Raw genomic sequence first — 10,179 nt, forward strand, 5'->3', positions numbered from 1 at the left:
TTGTCCTTATGCAGAGCTTCTGGGGTTTTAAGATTCTCACACATTTTATCCCCCTTACACATTATATACTCACATGACTCCGAGAGTTACAGAATGCTGTACTCCAGCAAGAGCAGGCCAAGACACCGAAGTCTCCAATGACCTTGCACAGGCAAGAAGGGAGGCAAGAGAGAAAAACACACAGAACCAAAAACCCTTTTATGTTAACCCTGCAGTTGCAGCATGGGATACAAAAGATATCTGTTCCTCTTGAGACCTGGAGGAAACAGCAAACTGTTTTCTGGACCAAGGAAAAGAGTATCTAGTAGTATGAGGTGTACAGGAAGCTTGCTGTTGGGTCTAGTGATGGCAGACTAGACCTGAAGCATTGGTATATTATTTCAAAAGATAATATAAAGAGCTATGCTGGCCAGGGAAGAGCTAGGAAACCTCCAGATCTTCACTCTCACTCCTCTGTTCCAAATCCAACCTCCCAGTCTCATTCCCAGCTTTGTAGCAGACTGCTGGATATTGCCACTCTTCAGTCTCTGCCCCCATTCCCAGAGGAATGTGCAGATCTTGGCAGCATAGCCTGCTTTCTTCTCCCTTGGGAACCCCATTAGCCCATTCCCCAGCCCATTTTCATCGCTAAGTGTCAGCCCCCATATACCAAGAAACACATTCTAACTTGAACCCTCAATGGCCACACCAAGTAGGATCTTAGAAGCATTAACTACCAGGCAACACACAGCCACCATCCAGAGAGGGCAACAGAATACAAGGAATGGAACGCACACCCAAAAAAGACGAGACCAGTTATCAGCACCTAGAATTGCAATGATCCCAAATTGGCCTATAAGCCACTGTAAAAGCATAATCAATAACAGCAAGGACAATACATCTCCTCTAGAGTCTAGCAACCCTACAAACGAAATAATATGTAAACATATTTTAGAACAACACCTGATTTCTCAATGGAGATTCTAAAAGCTAGCAGGGTCTGGAAACATGTTCTCCAAGCCCTAAGAGAACACAGATACCAGCCCAGACCACTGAGTAAAACATTCCATCACAATATGGGAGAAAGACACTCCAGGATAAAAACAAAATTTAGCAATATCTATTTATAAATTCAGCCCTACAAAAGGTTTTAGAAGGACAAATTCAACCTGAAAAGCTTAAGCACATTTGAGAAAATATAAGTAATCAATAATATCAGATCAAAAGAAGGAGAAAAAAGTTTTTTTTGTTTTGTTTTGTTTTGTTTTTTATGGTTTTTCAAGACAGAGTTTCTTTGTGTAGCTTTGCGCCTTTCCTGGAACTCGCTTTGTAGACCAGGCTGGCCTGGAACTCACAGAGATCCATCTGCCTCTGCCTCCTGAGTGCTGGGATTAAAGGCGTGTACCACCAACGCCGGTGAGAAAAAGCTATAAAATAAAACCCATACCACAATAACAAAGTAACTGGAATCAACAAACATTACTCATTGATAATTTAACCTCAGGGCTAAAATCAAAACAAAAACAACTAAACACACATCTTCAACAAATGGTGCTGGGCAAATTGGATGGCTGAATGTAAAAAAAATCCAAATATTTTCATAGGTATTATCCCACACAAAACTCAACTCCAAGCAAATCAAAGACATCAACATGAGGCCAGATACACTAAATCTGATAGAAGAGAACATGGAGAATGGTTTTAAACTCATTGGCACAGGAAGACTTTTGCACAGAATACTGATAACACAAAAATTAAGAACATTAATTAACAAATGAAACTTCATGAAGCTGAAATGTTTCTCTATGGCAAAGGACACCACCATTCAAACAAAATGGCAGTCTGCAAAACTGAAAAGTACTTTTTACCAACTACATATCCACTAGAGAGCTAATATCCAATATACGTAAATACTCAAAACACTATCAAGAAAACAAATACCAAAAATCAAAAAACGGAGACAGATCTAAACAGAATTCTGAAAAAAGGAAACTCAAATGACTGAGAAGCACTTAAAGAAATGTCCAATGCCTTTAATTATCAGGGAAATACGTATTAAAAATACTTTTAGGCTTCATCTTACACCAATCAGGATGGTCAAGTTCAAATTTAAAAGTGATAGCTCATGCTGGCACAGATGTGGGAACAGGGGAACATTCATCCACTGCTGGTGGGAATGCAAACTTGTACAGCCACTATGGAAATCAGTGTGGCAGTTCCTCAGAAAGATGGGAATCAGTCTACCTCAAGATCTAGTCTTACCACTCTAAACTATATAGTCAAAAGATGTTTCATCCTACCACAGAGACTGTAGCAGGAATTTTAAAAGTTCTTATTCATAAAATCAAACCCAAGGCCAGTTATTAGGGTCAATGCTGGTAGATCAGAGAGACAAGAACAAGCCACAGTTATCTCACCTCGCCGAATCATCAGCTGGTCTTGTCTCCTCAGACTGGAGGCCTCTGAGTCCTCATCCAGAATGGGTCTCAGCTGAATTACTGCTCAAAAGCCTGAATGCTCAACCAGCCAAAATCTTCTAGTTTCTGGTCTTCACGCCTTATATATCTTTTTGCTTTCTACCACCACTCCCTGGGATTAAAGGCTGGCTTTCTGGGATTAAAGGCGTATCACCATGCTTGGCTATTTCCAATGTGGCCTTGAACTCACAGAGATCCAGAGGGATTTCTATCTCTGGAATGCTAGGATTAAAGGTGTGAGTGCCACTATTTTCTAGCCTTTGTATCTAGTGGCTGTCTGTTCTCTGACCCCAGATAAATTTATTAGAGTACACAATATTTTGGGGAACACAATACCACCACAAGAGACAATTGCTCAACCATACTCATTGCATTCATAATTGCTGCCTATTAATAAACAACATCAATGGGTGAATGGATAAAGAAAACTTGGTACATTTACAGAATGAATTATTACTCACATTTAACAGAATGAATTTATACTCATTATTATAAAAAATAAAATTCACAGGTAAATGGATGGAACTAGAAAGGAAATCATCCTGAGTGAGGTAACTCAGACCCAAAAAGGCAAATATGATATGTATTCACTCATATGTGGATGTTAGCTGTTAAGTAATTGATAAGCAAGCTACAATTCATATAACCACAGAGCTTAGGTAGATAGCAAGGGACTAGGATGAAGGTGAGATCTCCCTAGGGAATGGAAATGAATAGCTAATTATGGGTGGATGGGCTGGGGGGGGTGGAATAGAATGGGGCAAGAGAGAGATAGTGGAGAGGGACAGTTAAAACCAAGGAACACTTGAAGGGGTCATGTGGAAACCTAATACAGTATAAGCTTCCTATCATAAATGCATATATGAAGTCAATCTAAATGAATTTGCCAAACAATGGGGGAGACAGAGCTACAACTTGACATCTCCTGTTACCAAATAAAGCTTCCAGTACCAGGAATGGGTTACATCTAATGTAGTTCTTGGTCAAAAAGTCCCGTGGGAAGTCTCCAATAACCCAGGCTACTGCCAAGGCTATTGGTGGTTCTCCACACACTGACAATAAGGCCCTGCTGCTGAAGACAACCTCTAACCAACTCATTGAACAAGGAGAAATCAAGCTTGTGCCTACTTAGAGGCTTCATTTCTATGAGCTGGTTGTCATGCTACTGCAAGGTACTCTGGAAGCTAGCAAAGGAGAAAGGCAGACACCAAACCAGCTACAAACCCTTTGATCTACAAGAGTGACCTGCTAGTGCAATATGCTAGGGCAATAGTGGCACAAAGCTGGTGGGAGTAACCAAACAATAAGGCCTACGCCATGAGATAGATAGAACTCATGCCCTGTGCTGCCTGAGTGGCCAAGAATGGGAGACTAGACAGGCTAGGGACCTAGGGAAAACAAAATGCTACTGTTCTGCAAAAGGAATACAGCAATAAAGTGACTCATAAGGACATTCTGCTGTACTCACAGATCTGTGCCTGGCAGCCATCTTCTTGCAGCCAATGGGAGCAAGTACAGAGACCCACAGCCAAACACGTGCAGAAAGTGAGAGACCTTTGGAACACGTAGCCCTAAAAGGAGTATCTCCATCAAACCCCTTCTCTCGGGGCTCAGGGAAATCCAAGAGGAGGTGGAAAGTGTGGAAGAGCCAGAGGAGATGGAGGACACCAAGGAACCAAGGACTTCCAGACATGACAGGTCTGGTGCATATATAAACTCAGAGACTGTGGCAGTATGCACAAGGGCCTGCATGAGTCTTCACCAAATGGGGTCCTAGAAAAGTGAACATAGGCCCCATTGCCTAACCTAGAAGCTATCCCTAACAGGTAGTCACTTGCAAATGAAAAGTTGGTTTTCTCTGAAGGAGTCTCACTGTGGAAACAATCCACTCTTAAGGGTAGGTCTCATGTCCAGCAGTAGACAGGCAACAGAAACTCAAGGCATCTTTGGGGTTTTTTGTCTTATAATGTTTAGTCAGAGCAATTTTTTTCTATCTTACAGGTCCTTAGCATATGTAATATGGCTTCTGGTTTTATGTTTTTATGGGATTCCTGTGTGTGTCAACATGTATATCTCTGAAGTTTGTTTTTGGGGTGTTTCATTCTGAGATGGTGATATAAAAATGCAGCTGGCTATCACCCTAAAAACAAACTGCTTTATATCTCGTCTTCAGCCAGAAGGTTTCACAGAGACAGACCAAAGGCCAAGACAGAGAGTCATCCCAGATCTCACGAGTCTCACTGGTTCAAGCTTTCTTGGGACACTGAGACTAGTTAGTGTCTACAAATATCAATACTGTACTCATCCAGGAATCACCTGGGCTCGAGCATTAACTCATCCCAAGCAAGCCATTAATACATGGCAAGCTATTAACAACATGTATGCATAAGTTCTCTTCTACAATATGGAATGAAAAAGCACCTCCATTAAATGAAATATAAAAGTGCCGCTCCCCAGAGTTCAGAGTCTGAGGATAAACATACAAAAAATTCTGAGACAATGAAAGGGGGAAAACAAACAGGAAAATACTAAGAAAAAAATGACAGATTAAGAAACCAAAATGAATAGGAATAAAATTGGTCAAGTATGTAGTTTCAAAGTAATATTCATTGTTAGAATGGAGCTTCAAAAAAATCAGTTGAAAAGCTTCCCCACATATTAAGGGAAAAAGACAAGGAAACAACAAAAATAACAAGAAAAACAAAAAACGAACAAACAGAAAAACAAACAAAAACCTAATGAAGTGGACAGAGGTATCCATATTTTAGACAAAACACCTAGGTTTTAAGACTTATTGCCAATCAGACCATACAATTTTAAGTTACATGATTTATTTACTTTCTCTATATTAACCTGTAGAAATATATGAACACGTTTAAAAAACTTTTTAAAGTGTGCCTGGCAGGCTGTTCAAAAGAATTAAAATAAGCAATATTGGTGGATAGTTTTATGGGAAAAAAATACACCTTCTAATTTCTAAAAGAAAATACCTTAGAGGCAGAATTCTGCACCAAACATACATTTCAGTTCATTGAGAATGCTAGAAGATATAACTTGTCATTAAAAAGTGAGAAATTCCACCAATTATGTATCCTGAATTATAATTTTATTTAAAGAAAGCAGGAGAATTCTCAGAAAACAGTGAAACAATGCAAGATTTAAAAGATCCAATGGAGCTGTGTACATAGTTTAAATGTTGGAAAAGCCTATTTCCAGTGGTAGTCACAATGATAGAAAACTCCATTTTCCAGCCAAATTAGAAGATTGCATCTATAATGCAATATTTCCATAATATGAATTATTCAAATTATTTCCAATAATATTTCCATTATTGGGCCAATAAAAATGCTCAGTAAGTAGGTAAAGGTGCTGGCCACCCAGTCTGATTATCTGAGTTCCACCCTTGAGACAGAAAGAGAACACACTCCTAAGAGTTGATACAGGAAGAGAACACACTCCTGAGAGTTATCCTCTAATTCCCACAAGCATACTGTGCCTTTAAGAAACAGGTACATAGGGACTGGAAAGATGACAGGTAACACAATAATTACTGTGCACTGCTGTTGTAGCGGACTCGAGTTCTGTTCCTAGAACTCAGTCCAGAGGCTCACAACTGCCTATAATTCCAGCTTCAGGAGATCCAATGCCTCAGGTCTCCTAGTACATTTGCACTCATATGCACATCCCCATACACACCCACACACACCCACACACAATTAAAAATAAATCTAATCTGGGCAGTGGTGGCGGACATGCCTTTAATCCTAGCACTACAGAGACAGAGGCAGGCGGATCTCTATGAGTTTGAGGCCAGCCTGGTCTACAGAGCAAGTTCCCAGACAGGCTCCAAAGCTATATAGAAAAACCCCCGTCTCAGAAAAACCAAAATAAGTGAATAAATAAATAAATAAATAAAAATAAATCTAAAAATTATATACTAGTTTCTGCTTTTGACTCACTATGGGAAACAAATTACAATGGTCACAAAATCCTGCAAAACATGATAGATCTTGATTATATATACATAATTATAAAATGTATTAAAAATTATATTTTATAATATATAATGTACATCTGTGTATATTTATTACATATGTGTGTGTATGAATAGCAATAGAGCAACAGAATTGAGGAGATTACTAAATAAGAAAGGAAGGAAAGGATGCTAAGTGCCTTCTCCTCCACAAAGTAAGTGGGGACAGTATCTAAATATAATGGATCAGAAACAACTTCTAAAACCAAGTTGTTCAGCTGCCCTCCCGAAAAAGACTATTTAAATAAGCCACTAAACACTGTAAGGGACAGTCCCTTCCCTAAAAGCACTCCAGCTAAGAAACATCGAAGACTCAGTAGTGTGTCACCATTTTACAACTCCCAGGGCAGGAAGAGATCTTGAGACAGGAGAAGAAGCACAGGGGCAAACGTCGACACCCAAATCGCTAGCAACAACGACTAATTTACAGGACATGTAGAGAAGAGAGACATACTAACGACACAGCAGGAGATGTCTACAGGACACTACACATGTCACTCAGGCCCTATAAATCATAACGGGATAGAGGAAGCTCAAAAGATATATCTTCGAAACTCAGTATTGTCAGAATATTTGTATTATGCTTGCAGACATCTTCAATAAAATGAGGAAGAAAATGGAAGAGGGGGAATTAGGAGGGGTTGCAGGGAAGTCAAGGAAATCATAAACAGTGGAACAGAATGTTGGAGCTGCTGATAGAAGGGCTGAGTTCCTATAAAAGCACCTGGAGAAGAGATGATTCGTCCCCCTTGGGTCACGTTTTAAGATGGTCACCATGCCTCTGCCACTTTGCTACTCTGGCCTTGTATAACTTCCTTCTGTCTGTCCCACCACCCTTATTTAACAGGACAGTCTCCTTAGTGATTAGGCTACCATCATGCTAGATGAGACAGAAAGTCTCCTACATGCTTGGAAGGCCCCCGCCACCTGTGAGGGATGACAGTGCAAAGTTTTAGACACTGGGTAACCCGCATCCAACAACTTGCAAGAAAACAGAGAACTCCAGTCCTCTCGCTGACCTCAAGCAACCAGAATGAGCACCTCAGGGCCTGGCAGAAGAGCTCAGCCCCACCAGACACCTTCAGTTCAGGCAGGTGCGACACCTGGGCTCTGCAAAAGCAGTTAATCTGCGCCTGAACAGGATCTGTAAAATAATACATTCGTTTTGTTTAAAGCCACTGAGAGTGTGCTAATTAGTTATGCGGAAACAAAACCAATACCTGCTCCTTACACATGAATACATTAGATCTTAGATGACTAAAACAGGGAGACTGAGGCCGGGAGGGGCGGGGGTTATTCCAAGTTCAGGGCTAGCCTGGACTCCAGAGGAAGTACCAGGCTATATTTTGATTTTCTCAAAAAGGAAGCATGCTAGGGGGTGGGGGATTGCTGCAGTAAAAACGTAAATTGTCTTAGCCACTGAAATTTAAGAGCGCCTAGAACTCATCTGAGTTGTTGGTCACATTCAGCTTCTAGCTCCTCAAGTGTGGAGTAGGACCCCTGATTCTGCACCCAGGAGAAGGACTTCTGATGCCAGTGCCCGACTTTCATTGGCTGTGCACACATCAGAGGTCCCTACTTATTTATCCCTATTTTTAAGTCCCCCATTAAGACGAAGAACACTCAAGAGCCTGGGCGCGATGTCTTCTTCCTTCATGCTCACCACTCAAGTCCCTTCCTTCTGTATCCGCTGGGCTGTGGCTTCTGGCATAGGCAAGTAAGTCTATGATCCACTGCCCAAAGAAGGCCCCTCCTAGTCCTGTCCCCTCAGCTGCGTAGCAGCCCCTCCTTCCTTCCGGACACCTCTGACCTTGACACGCCCTGCAAGCCCCTGGCCAGACCAGAAGCATCCCCTGCGAAGCCCAGACCCGGAGCGGACCTGCTGCCTGCAGAGAGCGGAGGCAGGACTGCTCTGCCAGAAGCGAGAGTGCTGAGCAAGTGCAGAATTGCTCCTGGGCGAGGGTGAGCGCTCCTGGGAGACCTGGGATCTGCTCCCTCCTCAAAGTGCAAGCTTCTAAGCTAGCAGGCCGCCTTTTATGCGTGAAGAACAGTTTCGGTTTCCCTTCTGCTCCCAGAAGCAGCTTTAAGTTTCGGTTTCCATTCATCACCAATCAGAGAAGCCGATTTGGGAAATGTAGCTTTTACCATCGCTCTGTAAAGTCAGAACTGTAAGACAAGGAAAACGGAGGCTTTGAGACTATTGAGGTAAATAGGGAGGGAATTCTGACAGAGAAATCTGAGGACATCCAAGCCTGGCAACAGTGCAGAGGACAATAGAAGCAGAATACCAGATGTGGTGCCTTTTCCTCCCTCAGGTGGGGGCAGGAACGAATTTGAGAATGCCTGAGTTGATTACTAAATCCTGTGACTAATCTTTTTGGGATCTTTTTGGCCAATAAACACCACTAAACAAGTTGAAAAGGGAGCCTACTTAATTTTTATTTCTGCCTTAATGATTTTTCCTTTTCTTATCTCTCTCTCTCTCTCTCTCTCTCTCTCTCTCTCTCTCTCTCTCTCTCTCTCTCTCTCTCTCTCTCTCTTTCTCTCTGACCTGTTGATTCCTGCCATTTAGGTTGGATAGCTCCATTGTTTAGTATCCCCTGTGACTTTGGGAAAGCTTTAAGAATGCTGATTCTAGAAAATAAGTAAGTCTTGCATTTGGGTGGTCTTGACCATGATGGGACTAGAAGCTGGGCTCTCTACTCAGTAAGGAACTGGAAGAACTCTATTCCACAAGGAAAGAGCACTGGATACAGTGAGCAATAAATTTTCAAATCATAAATATGTTCCCTAGCTCGACAAACATTCACCACTTTGAAAGTCTTTAAGGATGGGCCCCTCCCTCATGGTCAGCTTTCCACATACCTCCTGTTTCCTTCATAACAGAAAGGGAAGCATCAGCTCTGATCCTCCTTAGCATTAAAATACCACATGAAGAGGGGGAAGTATAAAGTCCATTCACAGAAGGCTATGTTCTGGTTGACAAAACATGATCTGAGTTCTTCCTCTGAGCCTGGGTGGAGATGTGAAGTTCTGATACATCCTACAGATTGGAAAATTATGTATTATAGTCTCCCTCTTAAGAGTTAATATCTTAATTAATGTCTTACTATATCTACTACCTGGCTAGAAGACCTCTTCTCAATAAAGCTGATTCACCCAAGGACATTCTAGGCAGATAGGAGGAATAATCATCTCCTTCATAAGATACTATACTTCGAAGTAGCCCGGTCCACATGCAGTTGCTCACAGATCTTTGCTTCTAAGAGTGTCTGTTTTTCTGAGTTCTAATTTAATAGGCGTTAACTTTTTCTTTTGGCCTTTCTATCTACTTGGATACTAACCAAAACCCTAAGCATACTGGCTTTCGAACTCTGGACTTTCTCACAGTTTATCTTATGGGAGCCCATAACTGAATCAGTTTCCCAGTTTGAATCTGATGTCTATTCTGAGTCAGTAGAGTTCCAGCTTGTTTGCTCCAGGCCGTGAGAAAGTCCTGACTAGCCTGCAAAGTCTCCTTGAAGGGCTGTGAGAAAGTCCTGATTAGCCCACAGGTAGGAGCACACTGTCTGCTGATGCCAGTCGGAGGTACTTTGAGATAGGGAATGAAAATGCCTGCTCCTTGATGCAAGACAGGATAGATAGTTGGTGAATGCCTGTGCTGTGCATTGTTCTACCTCTGTCCTTCAA

At 41.7% G+C, this 10,179-nt stretch overlaps 1 protein-coding gene across 2 annotated transcripts in view; it reads right to left on the bottom strand.

Annotated features, from left to right (window-relative positions):
* Positions 1-8,565, bottom strand: part of LOC121823571 (putative ATP-dependent RNA helicase DDX60) — a 126,531-nt gene extending 117,966 nt beyond the window's left edge. For both annotated transcript variants that reach the window (XM_076553284.1, XM_076553283.1), the window contains exon 1: positions 8,369-8,565. The gene's annotated coding sequence lies outside the window, so the exon portion shown is untranslated. The remainder of the gene's footprint in view (positions 1-8,368) is intronic.
* Between the last annotated feature and the right edge of the window lie 1,614 nt (positions 8,566-10,179).

Source organism: Peromyscus maniculatus, chromosome 17 (assembly GCF_049852395.1).
Source record: "Peromyscus maniculatus bairdii isolate BWxNUB_F1_BW_parent chromosome 17, HU_Pman_BW_mat_3.1, whole genome shotgun sequence".
NCBI lineage: Eukaryota > Metazoa > Chordata > Mammalia > Rodentia > Cricetidae > Peromyscus > Peromyscus maniculatus.